Source organism: Dreissena polymorpha, chromosome 10 (assembly GCF_020536995.1).
Source record: "Dreissena polymorpha isolate Duluth1 chromosome 10, UMN_Dpol_1.0, whole genome shotgun sequence".
In the NCBI taxonomy this organism is placed as follows: domain Eukaryota; kingdom Metazoa; phylum Mollusca; class Bivalvia; order Myida; family Dreissenidae; genus Dreissena; species Dreissena polymorpha.
Genome location: NC_068364.1, coordinates 29,636,703 through 29,656,300, shown reverse-complemented (window position 1 = coordinate 29,656,300; position 19,598 = coordinate 29,636,703). Strand labels below are relative to the sequence as shown.

At 34.2% G+C, this 19,598-nt stretch overlaps 1 pseudogene; it reads right to left on the bottom strand.

Annotated features, from left to right (window-relative positions):
* Positions 1–19,598, bottom strand: part of LOC127849005 (inversin-like) — a 66,710-nt pseudogene that overhangs the window by 12,221 nt on the left and 34,891 nt on the right.

Genomic DNA, 19,598 nt, shown 5'->3' with positions numbered 1-19,598 from the left:
TTGGAAACTGTTAAATCATTAAAGCATGAAATTTTGTGATTAAAAAAAGCCTTTTTTGTGGACGTGTTAGTTTTTGGATTTTCGTATTTTGTTTAAAAAAAGAGAGGAATTTGTCTCCATCATTTTCTGATGTGTTTGTGTTGAATTCATTGATTGTCGCTAGGCAGACGCCATACCCACCACGCCATGTAAATTAAATACGTTTTACATATACCAAACAATCTAGCTAATATCATAAGACATTTTGAGGGCATACTCTGTATAAAGGCTGTTATTTGGATCCACAATTGAGTCTGGTTACGTAAAAATAATTGTTCATGCATGTGTGTCAAGTGTCGTCCCAAATTAGCCTGCGTTGTCCCCATTTGTTAATTAGGGATTACTATTTTGGCCAAAACTGGAGTTTCGCTACGAAGACACTTCCTTTGAACGAAAACATTCATAAAAGCCTAATGTGTAGTCCCTTATAATTTGCCTGTGCAGACATCAGAGGCTAATCTGGAACAACACTTTACATACATGTATTTGTTCAAAAGGTTAAACAATGGTTTATGTAAACCGTGGTGAATTTTAACAAGAAATATCTTTAAAAAAGATATACGGCGTAAATAGTTTAATGAATGAGATCAAGGATAGCGAATGTCTTTTTCTGTGCAGTTCTTAGCTGCATCACACGCAGTACGGGATGTTACGGGGAGTTTTCGCGGCTTATTTTACATTATAACATATTGCTGGTCATAAACCTATAGATACAAAACAGAAAACCAAAAGAAGAATGGAAGTGAAATTTAAACATATGAGTCAACCGGCCACACGAGAACAAACCTGTTTTAGTGGTCTGTCGGGCATTGCTATTTGATTCGATTATTAACAGTATCGAGAATCATCGTGCTCATGCTTAAAGTGATATTATGGGCATTTTGCACTGTTGAATTGAGCTGAAAAGAATTAACAGGTCAAAATAGTTAGTTAAAATGTGGTTACTGATCAATTATCTGCAACTCACCTTGCTACCAGTTGTTTATAAAAATATATTTTATATTCGATATTCTTACGTGACCCACCCAGTCCTGTAAGCCGAAATGATCCGTAAATCAATATTGTGTCTTTGTGTCGTATGAACAAATCTGCACTAAAACTAAATTTAGGTTCAACTCGTAAACGCATGATCAGTTGTCAAACGAAAGTACGGTTAATATTCAAATGCATTATTTTTCTCTTTCTGGTATATTGTTTTAGTATGTTGATGCTGCATTAATTACTATAAGTGTATATGAAGTAGAAACATCAAAAATAATCAACGGTTGCGATAGACACCTATAAACTGTTACATGCTCATAATATCACTTTAGTACATTAGGCAATATGGTGGAATAATTATTGTTAAATTTATTAAAAATAATATTTATCATTGTATTGTTGAAAACACATTAAGAATCTATTATTGACATACCATAATTATATTGCTGAATATCTTCTTTTAACATATTTCTGGTCTAAAGAAAATTCCAGGTCACCTAGTTCACGGATAGCGTCTTTATTATATAACGATTATTTTACTGACCGCGAACTCCGGTGATGACCTGTATATAAACTCTGAATGTCCGCGACTTGACCCGAAACCTCGCGGGTTGAAATGCAATTCTTTAAAGTGAGGCCTCGCTTCCACTGCTCTTCATACTTTTACATGTTAACATGTTGACAGGAATATGGAAGTAAGTACTAAATATGAGAACATAGCCTTTTAAGTATAAACGCTTTTGCGCTGGTAATACTCTGAAAATAAAAGGTGTACGCACAAACTGTATTGATGTCGAGAATTGAGTGTAAAACTGTTCTATCTATTACGCCTTTTCATTAGAGATAAAATTGTTTCATACAGTAAAACAGTGTTACAAAGACGCGGATATGTTTCCAATGTTCTGGTGGTATACTCAAATCAGCCAATGGAATAAATGAAGTGTATTCATTCGTACCTAGCCGCGGGAAATTTTATTTGAATTTTATTGGACACTTACAAAGGTCAAGTCAGGGTGAAAAGCTGGCTTATGCAGCTTACGCCGAAAAAATAAAACACACAGGGATTGGTAACCTTTGGCAAATGTATTGCTGTCTACAATCAGTACAATGTATTACTGTAAAATCATAAACATTCGTCTGTATGAACTTTTGGGGTTTAAAAAAATGACCTTTTTTGACACATAAATTTATGGATTTCTGTTGTTAAGAAAAAAAGTAGGCATATGTAATTTTCTGATGTGTTTGGGATAAAGTTGTGTAAAAATCAACAAACAAAACAAGAGCACCGCCATGCGGGTGCAGACCGCTCATCTATTTTCTTTTTAAAGGTGAAGGGACTCTCAATTTCAATCACAAAGGAGGGAGGGGTGGAGTGAAGAGGGGTGTATAGTGTGGGGGTTTGGACATTTATTACATTATCTTCCAAAAATGCGAAAAAAAATGCAAAAAAAAAAACATTTCGGGGGTGGGGGTGGGGGGGGGGGGGATTCTTGGGTGCGATGGTTGGACGGTATTTCAAAAATAAATAATAAAAATAAATATTTGTGTTTTTTAACCGTTTCAAAAAAAATTGCGGGGGGGGGGGGGGGTGGGGTGGGCAAAGTGTGAGGGTGTGGTGGTCATTTGTGAGATGATCTTAAAAAAAAAATTGGGGGGGGGGATTCGGGGGGGGGGGGGGGGGGAGGATTCGGGGGGGGGGGAGGGCACGGGGGATGGTTTGGGTGGAGTCTATTGTGGTATGTCAGGTAAGAGTAGTTTTGTCAAAGTATCAATCAAATCTAATCATAAATAAAGAAGTTATGGCAATTTTAGCAAAATTTAATAATTTGACCTTGAGAGTCAAGGTCATTCAAAGATCAAGGTAAAATTCAACTTGCAAGGTACAGTAACCTCATGATAGCATGAAAGTATTTGAAGTTTGAAAGCAATAGCCTTGATACTTTAGAAGTAAAGTGGATTGAAACACAAAATTTAACCATATATTCAAAGTTACTAAGTCAAAAAAGGGCAATAATTCCGTAAAAATGACAACCAGAGTTATGCAACTTGTTCTTTTACTGTACCCTTATGATAGTTTGCGTGTGTTCCAAGTATGAAAGCAATATCTATGATACTTTAGGGGTAAAGTGGACCAAAACACAAAACTTAACCAAACTTTCAATTTTCGAAGTATAAAGGGCCCATCATTCCGTCCAAATGCCAGTCAGAGTTACATAACTTTGCCTGCACAGTCCCCTTATGATAGTTAATAAGTGTTGCAAGTATGAAAGCAATAGCTTTGATACTGTAGGAATAAAGTGGACCTAAACACAAAACTTAACCAAATTTTCAATTTTCTAAGTATAAAAAGGGCACATAATTCTGTCAAAATGCCAGTCAGAGTTACATAACTTTGCCTGCACAGTCCCCTTATGATAGTTAGTAAATGTTGCAAGTATGAAAGCAATAGCTTTGATACTAAAGGAATTAAATGGACCTAAACACAAAACTTAACCCAAATTTTCAATTTTCTAAGTATAAAAAGGGCACATAATTCTGTCAAAATGCATGCCAGAGTTATCTTACTTTGCATGCCCAGTCCCCTCATGATAGTAAGTAAGCGTACCAAGTTAGAATGCAATAGCATTGATACTTTTTGAGAAAAGTGGACCTAAACGCAAAACTTAACCGGACGCCGACGCCAACACCGACGCCGATGCCAAGGTGAGGACAATAGCTCATTTTTTTTTCAAAAAATAGATGAGCTAATAAACGAAAAATAAAAGTGATTTTCCAGTGGTTAAACAGCCTAGCCCTGTCAAGTCCTGGCTATTTTGTTTAAACAAACATTATAAACACACCAAGCAAACCAGCTTACATCAAAAGGAATGTTAAGGGCCTACTCTGAATAGACGTTGTTACCATACTTTGCAATGTACATTGTATTACATGCATCCATGCAATTGTGCAACTGATCTTTTAATGCCAACATGAAGGAAACAAGTTGCAGCTGCTTATATTGCACAATAATATGCATCAATGTATAATGCACAGCAACTTTTAAAATTTGATATTAAGGTTATACAACTGCATGTTATACATGGCTTAGTATGGTATTTGGATCACGTTTGGTATTCCCTTAAAACTTTTCAATTAAATTTTGTTTGAAAAGTCTGCCTTTACAAAAAGAGGTAGTGTTTGCAAGCGTGATGCATTGTTTATGTTTGTAAGGGCTTTTCGTTTTGGTTGTTGTTATTTTTTCCCAATTTACAAGAAGTGCGCTATTGTGATAAGCCTGTATTTGAATGTATGGTATATGTAAGCAAGGTCCACTGAAAAAACATCGCAAAGAGGGTGCTGAGACTTTTCCTTATATCGTGTTAGTGAAATTTGGCTCAGATTATTTAGTTGAAAGTTTAAACCTATTTATTTTAGCTTGACTGCATTGAAAGCCTTAGGCTTTTTTAAACGCTCTTGAGTCCATTACCTTGGTAGATCCAGTGCTATGTGTCTATGGAGAGATCCCAAGAAAGCCCCTACAGTGGGGATCGAACCTGTGACCTACTGATGGTTTGGCAGACAACATATCCACTAAGCCAGAACATTTTATCAAATACTACCTTGGCTGAGACCACAAATGGTTTTGGTCCATACAAAGGCCACCAGGGAAAGGGGCACTTTTTCTTACATGTCCTCATGTAAACACTTTTTGCCCAATCAGCATGAAATTTTACAACAAACATTTGTTCTAATGAAGTCTAAGCCAAGTAACAAATGGGTCTGGGTAAAAAAATATGGTCAGAAGCCATATCTAATACACAAACATCACAATAACATCTCAAAGCAGTTTAGTGTCTTCGGGTCTTATGGTGTGAGCAACATAAAGCCTTTGTTCTCTTGGTAGAGTTATTGCCGTTTGTTAATTTTTTTAATTAAAATTTGTTGCAAGCATATCAACTTGTATTGAAAATATCTTAATTTAAAACAATCTTCTTCCATGCAACAGCAAGGGGTTTAGTACTTGGTGCAAAACATTGTATTACAGTCCTCTACAAAGTTGTTTAAATAATGCCTTGTGTTCAAAATTAGAAGTGCACTTGGGGTTACTTGTTTTAATTGTATATTATATAACTTTAAATATCACTCTGAGACCGCAATGCCAACAATTTAGGTATATACCAGTATTAACCACTTAGAAAGTATCTGCGAACGACATTGTATGATTGTTCTTTACCAACTTTACCAAGTTTGTTCAAATCATGTCCCTAATAAAGGTCCAAACTGGCGAAATCTTCTCTGAAACCACATGGGTCAGGAGTGTAATGTTCAAATCATGCCGCTGGGGTTAAATTTTGCTCTCCCCCTAGAGGTTACTTGTTTTACTTGTATGTAGTTCAAACTTTATAAAATGTTTTTCTCTGAAACTGCAAGGCCTAGAGGTTTGTCATTTCACATTTTAAAATAGTTCTTTGGTCTAATTTTTTTCAAATCACGTCTATTTGGTCTATACTGGCTATGCCTCTATGGTCTTATATAGTAAATAACTCTTCTCTGAAACCACAAGGGTAAGAGTTTCAATATTTGGTGCGCAACAATGTGTGTTTTTCCTCTAAGTTTATTGAAATCATGTTCCTGTGGTCAAAAAAATCTAGGCCCCAGGGTTCACATGATTTATAAAGTCTTGTGAAGTAAATAATTTACACAATCTTATTCTCTGAAACCCCCAAGTGTAAAGGGTTTAATATGTGATGTTCAACATTGTATGGTGGTGCACTACAAAGTACAACCCTAATGCATGTTTTCATGTGTTCTAATATTGGCTGAGACAGTATCAACTTTGTATCAAACAGATTAACGAGAGCGCAGATGGCGCTGAAAGCATAGTTGCAAGATACAGGGAAGTTGCTGCTGAAGTAAATGTTTAGGTCAAAATATACTAAATAGTTTCCTTATATGTTTCGATGTAAAAGCGACAACTTTGAGCAAAAATAAATACAACATTTTGCACACAGAGACCCCCATAACCATACCTTTTCTTGACGGGCATTCTTAGCTGAATCGATTTAAGCAATAAAAAAGATATGTCATGTTCAAACCAAAAAAGAATTCGACTCAAATCAAAATTGACTGTTTTTGCGCCTTTTTTTCTGCCGTTTTCTAGTGGATTGTAACCTTTTGCAGTTTTTACTTCAATCTCCAACTTTATCGTATTTCAGGGATTTAGTAGTGAACACCTATGCTTACCCTATCAAAATCTCCAAACGATAAAACCAGAACAACAGTCTAAAGTGTATAACATGCCTTCGAGGAAAATATGATGATTTGTTTAGAGAGTACAGCCCTTCATGACTCGATCATTCCCCTTAATGACTCGATTTTTCCTTCATGACTCGATTATTTAGTATATTGTAACCTTAACGATTAACCAAAATGTTCTATTTTTAGAAACGGGAATTCCAAATAGTGACGAATGTGAATGGTTACAAAATGACATAACTATGAAAATAAATACGTCGAATTACATTATTTCACGCATATCATTATGCAACAATCCGTTTTCTTTTCCGACTTGATACATTTACAGCTTTCCATTTAATATTTTACAGACACAACACTCGTCCAGAATTCACGCGAATCAATTAAATCCGATGCCACATTTAAACCGTTAGCTCTACTCGTAACGTTAATTTCTGGCTCAAAGTAAATCATTTTAACTTCAATTAACACATCTCTATTACTTTCAAACTCTACTTCATCAAATCCATAGAAAGGTTGTTTCAATTTCTATTTATAATTAACCGATGAAATGTTACATATCCTTAAACCAGGGCCTTATGAAATCAGTTATGTAAACATTTGACCTCTCACAGAACAGTAAACAAAGGAAATAGAAATTAGGTGTGAGGTCACTATCAACAAGAACAGAATTGTTTTACTAACAAAATTTGTTTTAGTTTCTTAGAAGTTTTTTTTACGTAAAACAGTATTAGAAAAATTCACTAAAAACGGTGTCAGCAATATTCTTGGAAGAAAACGTTAGAAAAACGTTTCCAAAAAAAAATTGTAAGAATTACCATATACTAAATTAAATAGATATTTCGTCTGATTTTTGATCAGGTAAGGCTTCATAATGGTCAACCGATCGATGTGGGTTTTCGAAATGTAGCTTATACCTAAGTCCTTAAGCATAAGTGCGTTGCACCTATGCTAAAAACCTAGATTAAAACTTCATTTCGAACACAAACACGCATGTCAGCTACATATCTCAGGTCCTCTTTAATTTGCGTACGCAGCCAATCATGAAAACTTTAAGCGTAATCTGTTATATTATATGAATATAAATCCAGCAATGCCCCATCTGACAAATTAGGGGTGGTATATTTCAGTCATGATAAGGACAGTTACAGTAACTTTCAAGTTTTTATTTATTTAATTAATTTGTCTGAATAGTACACATCCTGCTGAAAGTTATGACATTAAGTTCACTTAACCCTTTACCACTTAGATACGTATTTTGATGCATTTGTAGTCCTATAGACAGTTAAATTTATTAAACACCTTTCTTACTAGATTCAAATCTTAAAGGCTTCATCTCCAACCCATAAATACTGATGAGCAGCAAACAGCATAAAACCTGAACAGTCTGTGAGTTTATTGATTGAACACTGCCTTGAACTTTGATATTTTTATCCCCACATAAACTAACTTCAAACTGGAGTTGTAATCACCAGCTGGTTACATCTTACCCTTCAGTTCACGTGACAGATAATATAGTGACTTTCGCTACTGGACTTTGAACCTTTAAACAAACTTCAGTTTTATCTTTATTTGATAGTGGCTGTACTAGGTGCTACTTGTTATCGGACTATGGACCAGCGCTTGGTGGGCGTGATTTGATCAGCTCTTAAATTAAGCCAAAGTGTAAATTATAAAGTAAAAGTATCTAAAGCTACTGTGTTTGTAACAATCATTCAGTAAAATGGCAACTTTTTCACAATCCACCATTGAAAAGGGCTCCGACATAATCCAAGACTTCTTGTGCTCCAGCTGTGAAGACAAAAAACTGGATAAAATGGCTGATTTCTACTGTGAATCGTGTGTGAAGTTTTACTGTGTGAATTGTATTAACCTGCACAGCCAGTTGTTTACTAAACATGACACTTTTGGAAGGGAACACATGAAGAAATGGCCAGTGACAAAGAAAGTGGAAGATTTTCTTCTGAAATGCAATGTCCATAAAGATGAAAACCTGAAAATGTTTTGCGATGAACACAGTGAGCTGTGCTGCACAAATTGTGCATTCCTTAATCACAGGTATAGTTTAACTTGAAGAATAGGAAAAAAAAACACCCGAAACAAACGTAGGATTTTCAAACTTCTTTGCAAGCTGGAACTATAATTTTTAGAAAGAAAAAATAATTTTATTATATCAATGAAAAACAAAATATTTCAATAAGAAATTCATTATTTCATGTACGATAATTATAATAGAAAGAAGACTGCAATTTAAGGCTTTGTAATTGAGTCATGTATTTTATATCCAGTAAACTGTCTGATGAAATGAATACTTATGTTTTAGATTGAAATAAATGAATATTTTTGATTATACCATTTGTATGCATGTAATATATGCATCTCATTCTGACTTTACCAAAGAATTTTCCCATGATAAAAGCTTTCAAAGAATAGGTATATTAGTATTTTATATAATTTAAAGTGTTTTTCCCCTTTACTTTCAGACACTGCCCAAAGGTAACTCTTATATCAGACACAGTAAAAATCCAGTCCACAGACCTTAAAAAACTGTCAGTTTCTATCCAAACAATTCTGGAAGAAATGAGGAAACTTCAAGGCAACCAAGAGGCTAGCCTTCAGTATATGCAAAATTCATTTGATGAGCAGTTACAAAAGATACATGAAACTCGGCGAAAAATAAATGCAGCATTAGACACGATTGAACAGAAAACACTTAATGAAATGAAAGATACACTGACAAAACTGCAAGCCTCTTGCGAAGATGATGTTGACAAATGTATCAGTCTTCAGGATGAATTGAAACAACTTCGAGATGCCATTCAGGACATAAGTGATAAAAGCAAGCTGGAACTATCCTTTATAGCCACCTGGAAATGCAAGGACAAAATACAGCATTGTGAAACCTTTCTAAAGAAGAATTCTCTTCAGGTTAAAGTTTCAATAACATTTCAGCCTAACAATGAAATTGTACAGTACTTGTCAACACTGTCAGATCTTGGAAAGATTGACCACAGTACACAAACATTGATGGGACGAGAGGATCCAAACATGGTGTTCACTGTGCAGGGAAAGTCTGTACATAATGTAAGCATATCAAGTGATTCAAAGGAATGCTATATCACAGCCATCTGTGTCCTCCCAGAAGGACAGGTCCTGATAGCAGAAAATCGTAATAACACAATCAAGCTGCTTGACCAGCAGCACCAGGTGGTGAGTCACTATAGTCTGACAACCACGTCATTTGATATGTGTCAGATCACACCCAGTGAAGTGGCTGTGACTTTGAAAGGTTGTGAGGTCCAGTTCATCACAGTCAACAACAGGAAGCTGGTGACAGGAAGGAAGCTTCAGTTACAACATGCATGTGCAGGTATTGCCTGCCACCAGGAAGACCTGTATATTACTGATAAGATAGCACTCTACAAGTACACGCTGAGTGGGAAAAAAGTCAGCAAGATGTATGAGGATAAATCAGGTCTATATACAGGTAAGACTCAGAGTGGATTAATCTGGATACGATTTGGAATACGCCGAACAAATAGATTATAATGTACCATCAATGTATTAATTCAGCTGCAGTTAAGTATACATAGAGGATATTTGTTCATGTCAGTGTAATATCGTTAGTTATTTCAAAAGTCACTCGTGAAAATATTATTTTTCAATGATCACGAGTGAAATAACAAACGATCTTACACAGACATAAACAAATTTTCTGTTTCTTTAATAACCCTTTTTCAAGAAAGTAATTAACAGCTGTTTCCCTTTCCCGGAAAAGTTACCCTTTCTCGGAGTTTCTCCCGTGGCGTGCCTCAATACATTTCAAAACACAAAATGACGTCATTAGTGTGACAAAATGACGTCCTTATACCACCGAAATTCTCCAGTTACATTCTTTTACAATGTAAATAAACGGTGAAAAGCATAAAATAAGAAGACAATTGTTGGATTCGGTGGAATGTCGATTATAATTCACGCGTGATCATAGAAAATATACTTAAATTTAGTTATGATTATCTAAAAATAGAAAGAGGAGCTCCGAAAATTTGTTCTTTTCACCGGTGAAAAGAACCATTTGTTTATTTTCACTGCTGTTATTTCACTGCAGAAATGTCATATTTTATCATTAGGTATAAAAGAAAAGTATATATTTTTTATTTAGACATTCCCTGTATGCCATGTCTAGAAATGTATGTGAATTAAATTTATTTTAATGATATTAAATTTCATGGATAAGATAAATCAGGGCTATTCGTTGGATCATAAAAACTGTGTTGTTTATTTAAGTCTGATAATTATATAAGACTTTGGGAATAAAAACTTGGTAAAACATTTTATTTTGTGACTGAACGGAAACTACAAAAATTTATTTCTGTTGAATCATATTGATTTTATAGTAGATTCTGCATTTCTTTTTCTTTTCACTATTTGTAACCTGTTTTTTTTTCTAAAAAATTATTAAATTACAAAAAAAAACATTTATCATACAATAACACTTTGTGAGATGTGTGTGATAAAATTAATATCTATAGTTATTATTTTGTATGATAGTCATGTAAAATATTTCAATGTGTGTCAATGAATGTTTAATAATGTGTACATGTTTGGTAAATTTATTATAACTGCATGTAGTTACACCAACTAACACGCATTATTAAGTATTGTTTCCTTTCATGCTTTGATGAAAGACTTCAAATCTTAAAGCACAAACACAAGTCAAATATAAACAAGTCAACATAAAGAGAAAACAAAACACTGGAACGCAACTTTAATAATAATTATTATTATATATTATCTGTTCTTTACCATTATTTATACAGTTTAAATAAGATTTTTTATTATCTACTAAATGTATTTTTCAATATCGTGATGTTACTCTGTTTTGCAGTAAAGAAGTGTGCTGTGAGTCCCACAGGGGACAAGTTGTACATCACCCATGACAAGCTCGTCACCCTGGCCAGGGATGGTTCAGTCCTGGCCACCTTCACTGACCCTGCACTAATACAGCCACATGATGTACACGTGACACCTGCAGGCCAGGTGCTGGTATGTGGATTCCTGTCACACACTATCATACAGGTGGACGATGAGGGCAGAAAGAAGCTGGCTATTCTTGCTACAAAGGAGGATGGAGTGGTGTACCCACTGTCAGTCTGCTACAACAGACACACTGCGTCCATCCTTGTGGCACTTTATTTCAACAGCAACATCCTGGTGTTCAAAGTTCAATAGCATAACTCTACATGTATCCTGATTGATGATTCAGATTATTTATTGCCATGGAATTATGTTGTGCATTAAAATATGTTTGTGTTATAATACTACAACAATGTTAGTATTATTACAGATGCATTTATTTTGTAAACAAATAATGTCATTAGTTGAAAGAATATAAAGACTTTCTGGGATCATAAGAACTATTATAGAATATATAATATTGTTGCATGTATTACAATTGTTTTATATTTCTCTTTTACTTAACAAGGTGTCTAGAACTGATAAACAAATTTTAGTTTAAACTATAATGTCTGTAATTTACATAACATAAATATATTTTGAATCTATATATTGGCAGTCATTTCTTTTTACATAAATTAAAAAATTATTTAAGATAACTGAAAAAAAAAACCTTGAATTTGAAGCATTAAAATACTTTGTTGTTTGTTTTCATCTCATTTGTTTAAGTACATTCACTTTAATTTATTCTGAAAATAGTTAGATTTCTGAGGGTTTTTCTTCTACAAAATTGATTGCTAAAATGAGTCGAATGAAAACAACAATAATACCTAAAATGAAGATTGTATTTTATACATGTTTCTTACTCAGTTAAAGCAATTAGTAATGACACTATTATCGTTTGTGCATTTTCTTGTACACTAATGCTTTATGCAGACATCAATGAGTAAACTAATACTAAATGTCTTGAATAATTGTGTATATAAATTATGATAATGTCAGCTTTTTCTATACGTGCTTATATGCAAACACCATATTTTGCCAACCAGTGGCAGAGTCTAAACTTTGCGCGTGATGTCACTCATCTACTCATACATTTCATACTGGCCGCTTAAGGAGTAAACGATCATGTTAGAAAATTCCTTGAGAAAATCCTTCATGAAAAATAATAGATTCTACAGGATTGTTTAACTAGACCTATTACAGATCCGTGATAATGCAGTCAAATTAAATTTAAAAACATGGTTATAATAAAATGTTAATGTTCTAGTAAATATATAAGGCTTTTTTCTTGACAAACAAGAAATTTACAATTTGCGTATCACAACGTCATTAAATGATGTGAGTTCTTGTGCTCGTTCCTAGTTTTGGCATTTCTGCTGTGCTCTATAAAATTTATCAGCGTTTTGCAAAGAACGCTGTAAAATAACGAAAACTTATCACTAAATACAAGAAAATGACTGCAATCTATACAGTTATAATTTATATTGCTTTGTCAACTTGCTATCATAACGTTAACTTCATATAATTTTATATATACAGTACAGTTCTTTAAATTTTGCCTATTTAACAAATAAAATGGGAAACTGTGTTTTATTTTTTATAAATCTACATGCTATGGAAAATATACTCATAGTATTTAAACAATATTTCTAGAAAGTTCTTCTTCATACATTGAATACCTAAGGACAATGTTCTTATCAGTTCCGATATCTTTTTTGTAAAGGTGCGTCTGATGTCCCCCTTTTTGTGAAATAATGGAATAAACCATGCAGCGTACTTGATTTGGTAGCAATGACAACAAGATGTGTTTGTGAAACACAATGTCCCCCTATATGATGTTTGACCTTGTAGGATGACCTTGACCTTGTGAAGGATGACCTTGACCTTGACCTTTCACCACTCAAAATGTGCAGCTCCATGAGATACACATGCATGCCAAATATCAAGTTGCTATCTTCAATATTGCAAAAGTATTCATAAAATAAGCGATTTGGGCAACATATATTTGACCTCTGACCTTGAAGGATGACCTTGACCTTTCACCACTCAAAATGTGCAGCTCCATGAGATGCACATGCATGCCAAATATCAAGTTGCTATCTTTAATATTGCAAAAGTATTTATAAAATAAGCGATTTGGGCCACATATATTTGACCAATGACCTTGAAGGATGACCTTGACCTTGACCTTTCACCACTCAAAATGTGCCGCTCCATGAGATACACATGCATGCCAAATATCAAGTTCCTATCTTCAATATTGCAAAAGTATTCATAAAATGAGCGATTTTGGCCACATATATTTGACCTCTGACCTTGAAGGATGACCTTGACCTTGACCTTTCACCACTCAAAATGTGCAGCTTCATGAGATACACATGCATGCCAAATATGAAGTTGCTATCTTCAATATAGCAAAAGTTATTGCAAAATGTTAAAGTTGGCGCAAACAGACCAACAGACCAACAGACAGGGCAAAAACAATATGTCCCCCACTACTATAGTGGGGGACATAAAAAGAATAGCAATATAAATAGCGTTTTAGGGATAGTTTTTCAAAACTATACAGTTTAACCAAACCATTCATAGCCATTATATAAGGGCCATTTTTGTTTTTTAGTGAACCTTGTCATTTAAGTTATAATGTTCCATTTATCATTGTTGTCCTTCATTGAGAACTGCAGTGTGTATTCCCTATTCTTTTGAGGTATTTCTCTCCTCTGTCATGGCTTTTCCCCCATAATCGCCTTTATATTTAACAATTAAAAACACCAACATTTGTAAATATCTAATGAATTCAACACTCATAATGACTTAAATTTTGGTTCAAGAATGTAGTCAGACATATAGGATTTTACGTTGCTACCCATACATGTTTCATAGATCATTATTCCAAGATTGCTTAAATGGAGAAAAAAAAAATCCAATCTCTGAACAATGAGAAATCATATCGAATTCGAGACGGACATATTATAAATAATAGGGGTTAATAAAATGCTTGTGTCTGTCAACAATGGAGAATACTTCTTAGATACAAACAATATTTATAATAAATTTAAACAGTGAATGAATGTCCGATAAAAGTTAGTGTTTGTTAATTGGAGTTTAGCCTTCTCTCAAAGAAAAAAACATTTCTAATGATTAGTGCTGCAACCATACGCCCAAAACCGTATTGCAATATATTGTCAGTTCAAAAACCCGTATTGCAATATATTGCTATATATTGCTTACTTGTACCAGAATTATAACTCACCAGATAATCACCAAAAACAACTTAATTACATGAACATAACCTTTGTATTGTATGTTTATTGTGTTGTTAAACAACACTTTTTCCCTTCAAATTGTCTATAAAGTCAAACTCGGTGTTCGTTTCGTCTGCCATTTTGAGAACTATTATAAAAGCCGACAAGAAGAATAATAACCCGAAAGAGAATTGATGATGTTTAAAAGCCGGTGGTGTAACCTATCAGAAAGCTGCTACGTAAAAAAAAATTTGATCATTATTCCTTCTGTCTATAATAACATCAATTTACATTTTTTTTAATGTAATTATTTGTGTTTTATTTTCCAATTTTCCATAAGCTACATCTTAAATTTTACATTATGACATGTAAAAGCAGATCGTATCGCAATACAATATGCGGATTGCGTATTGCGATATATACTGATATATTGTAGCAGCTCTAATCAAAGCACTGAAAGTACTGGTTTGACGATGCTTTTGATAGAGGATATTTGTTGGATTCGGCGGAATATCGATTTTCCCAGAAAAACAGCGAAAAATATCGATATTTTCACTGTTATTTTTCACTGTTTAAAACAGTGAAATACCAGTTTATTTCACTGATATTTCTGTATAAATTACCGGAAAGCATAAAATAAATAAGCATCCATTTAAGTTTATCTACATCACCGCAATTGTGTAATTTTTATTGCTTGTCATTTATCCGCAGGTCAATAGTTAATGGTTGTGGTGCAATCGTTTCCGTTCTTGGACACTGCACTCTCTTCAATGAGATTTATTTACCTAAATATCTCATTTTGAACTTACAATTATTTTGGGAGTAATGGTACAGACAACTGGATAAACCAGCAACATTATGCTAACCCATTATTTTTCGAGGAACATAATTGAGAATTCCGGTGCTAGCCCCCAATCACAGTATGTTTGGGTATAATAATAGTCAAATTTTGTTTTTCTTCTCAAAAGATTTTCGTAGATTATAAGTTGAGGAATATATCATCCAAGACTACAACTTTTAGAAAGCCATTTTTTTCATTTATTTTTATTGATAAACAAGGTTTTGTAACAATCTATACTATACATAGATAGCTTTAACAGCACAATGTGGCTCACCTGAAACTGATTGTTTCCTAGTGGTGTTAACTTATTTTTCATGAAGATCTAGAAAAAAGGCATTGTGAGTATGAACAAACTAAGTTGTAACCTAGCTTTAGCCTGCACATGACCAACTTGCAAATTCAGCTTTTGATTTGATTAAGATGGACATAAAAATTGTAAGCAATTTTCATGAAAATCAGGAAGAAAATGTGACCTGTAGAAAGATAAAGGAAGTTTTCTATATTTTGACCTAATTACCTAGTTTTTGACAAACTACCAACTTTCAAACTGAAACTTAATTTCATCGAGATAACATTCTGTCTAATTTTCATGAAGATCTGGAAGAAAATGTGACCTCTGGAGTGTTCACTAACCTTTTCTGTGATTTGGTTTGTTGACCTAGTTTGAACCACATATGACCTACTTTCAAACTTAACCTAGATTTGACCGAGATGAATATTAACCAACATAAGACAAACAAGGGCTGTTTGTAAAACATGCACAACCCCCATATGGCCTGTCAGTTGTAGTGGTAGCCATTGTGTGAATATATTTTTTGGCACTGTGACCTTGACTTTCACCCAGTGACCTGAAAATCAATAGGGATCATCTGCCAGTCATGATCAATTTACCTATGAAGTTTCATGATCCTAGGCCTTACTATTCTTGAGTTATCATCAGGAAACCTTTTTACTGTTATGAATCACTGTGACCTTGACCTTTGACCAAGTGACCTGAAAATCCATAAGGGATATATACCAGTCATGATTAATGTACCTATGAAGTTTAATGGTCCTAGGTGTAAGCATTTTTGAGTTATCATCCGGATACTATTTTATTGTTTTGAGTCACTTTGACCTTGACCTTTGACCTAGTGACCTAAACATCAATAGGGGTAATCTGCAAGTCATGATCAATGTACCTATGAAGTTTCATGATCCTAGACGAAAGCATTCTTGAGTTATCATCCGGAAATCATTAAACTGTTTTGACTCACTGTGACCTTGACCTTTGACCTTGTGACCTGAACATCAATAGGGGTCATATGCCAGTCATGATCAATGTACCTATGTAGTTTCATGATCCTAGGCCTAAGCATTATAGTCACTGTGACCTTACCCCTTTATCTTGTGAACATGCACAACCCCCATATGGCCTGTCAGTTGTAGTGGTAGCCATTGTGTGAATATATTTTTTGGCACTGTGACCTTGACTTTCACCTAGTGACCTGAAAATCAATAGGGTTCATCTGCCAGTCATGATTAATGTACCTATGAAGATTCATGATCCTAGGCCTAAGCGTTCTTGAGTTATCATCCGGAAACCATCTGGTGGACGGACCAACTGACGGACTGAGCGACATGTGCTAAACAATATACCCCGAACAAGCCACATAAGAAATGCAGCATAACACATTCGAAAAGTAAAAGACATCTGTGCAATGATATCTTTTCTTCAAATGGTAAGATGAACAAACAAGAGGGCCTGAAAGGCCCAAAGTCGTTCACCTGAGATAACAAGATATTATTGGGACAAATATTGTGACCAAAATTCTTGAAGATCGGGAAATAAATGTGACCTCTTGGGTGTTAACAATGTTTTATTATAGCAATATAAGGAAAAATGCCCCACCCCCTGGCAGCCATGTTTTTCAACCAATTGTAACCATTTTCGAACTGATCCAAGATATCATTGAGACTTATATTCTGGCCAAATTTTATGAAGATCGGAATATAAACGTGGCATCCAGCATTCTTCAGTTATCATCCGGAAACCATCTGGTGGACGGACATACGGACCGACATGTGCAAAACAATATACCCTCTCTTCTTCGAAGGGGGGCATACTAATACAGTAGAATGAACCAACAAGGGAGGCAACTTGTATAAAAAGTGGTACTTAATTATCTCCCTAAACACGGGTCTAAATTACGTTATTTTCTGATTGGATGAAACAGTCCGAAATCATCCAATAAATAAAGTCGAGATATTTATCTTGCGGAACATGCAATGCCATGCCACATGCAAGCTATTTATAAAGTAAATATCGTAAATCAAAAAGTTTATGTTTTTTTTTCGCGGTCATAGACAGTGTTCCTGGCTGAAAACGATGCAATATTACTTTTAAATCATTCATGCATTAGTTTTTAGCAAGAAAGAGGTAGAATATTAGTGTAAAACATAATTTTTTTCATTTAAACTTGTGTCTGCTACAATTTAACGAATGGTTACGGAAATTACCGATTGTACAGATGTATCGACAGACATATGCAAAACGAAAGAATAGCTTGAATATTTCAAGATTATCAGCCTTGAAATTACCTATTATGAGAATCGAAATTATTAAAATATAAACCAATAATGTTCATTAACACCAAAATCTTTGGGCATAACCATCATATTTTTGGAAACCGTGACGTATTGTTTTACAGAAACCGACGATCGGTAATTGCCATAACCATATGGAAAATTTAATCACTGACAAGTTTCGTTTCTAATGTTTTTCTCAAATATTCTACCACAACATTATTGTATACCATTACACAAATGAATGACAAGTAATAATTCCTTGATTTTGGGGAGGGACACTGTCTATAAATGCAAAAAAAGCATAAAGGCTAAACTTAAGTGCATACAATATTGAAAAATAAATCATAATTCAAGTGTAGACAAGTGTTCGTTTTATCCGATATACTCATTCATCCACATTGCTCAGACACTCAATTATAATGGAAATTATTACGAATATCTGACAAAAACTTGCATTATTTATTTTTATCTTTAAACTTCCATTTCATAAATGTTTTTTGATAAACGTCGTCAATTATTAATTGTATATAGATTTCTCTATACACTGTAACTCCATTATAAAGCGCTCTGTTATAACTCTGAATCCAATATAACGCGGGGGGTGCTTGGATCCCATTTTTTCTCCAACCTTCCATTTGATTTCTGATTCAAATCCGTATTATGCAACTTCATGTATATTCAGACAATTCAAAGATGGCGGCAATCACATGTTGATTGCGTTATTCAACCTTCCGTTGAACCGATTATAATCGCCTCGAGGTTAAACAACACCGACAGGTGTTAATCTGTTGTGTAATGTCAATAAAGGTGTGAAAAACTCGCGTGTCAGTGTTTATTACATGTATTCCTCATCAGAGCGGTTCAGTGCGATAATTTCCATAAGTTAAGTGCAAGCGGGATAGTTATACAATTAAAGTAATTCAAAACTATTGAAACAGTCTTACTGTAATATATGGTTGCAGTTTGACTATTATATTAAATGAGCGGCTGTGAAATATATTGCCCACTGTTTAAAACAACTTTTTCTGTCATTTCATTATCTTTCTAGTATAATGCCATTTAATCTTTCAGTTCGTGTATAAGAAATTAAATAATGCAGACAATTTATTTACAAGCGAACACAGTGTACCGGTAATTGTTAACAGAGTTTCACTTTCATTTTCGTGCTGTATCAGAAAGTCCCCGGGAAACACGTTTTTTGCATGCGTATGACGCAATAAAACAATTTTTTGTACATGAATCGTATTGCATTCAATCTAAATTTAAAGTCGCTCGTCCAATGAAAGCTCTGCCCCATAATACACTGTACTCTTAACATTTCTGAAAATGGCATATATGCGTACGGTTGTGTTTACGAATTTCTTAAACATATATCGTCATTAATGTTCAAGATTATTATTTTTTAAGTGATTTGCAATTTTATTGGATTATCAGATAAATGTGCACATAAGAAAAGCGGTATGTATACTGTAATCGATACGATTCGATTTATATGCATGTATTTGCGTCAACACAGCATGGCAATATACATGACCTATATTATAGGCTATTCTATACCTGTTTTTTTATAGCGCCCTTCATTAAATGAGCTCAAAACTTATAACGCGGATCCGTTATAACGCTGTTTCGCGGCTTGGACCCCATTGACCGGGCTATATTTGAGTTACAGTGTAGTTTGAAAAACATTTAGGCAAATATTTCTCATGTAAGACAAAATGCAAATAATTAAT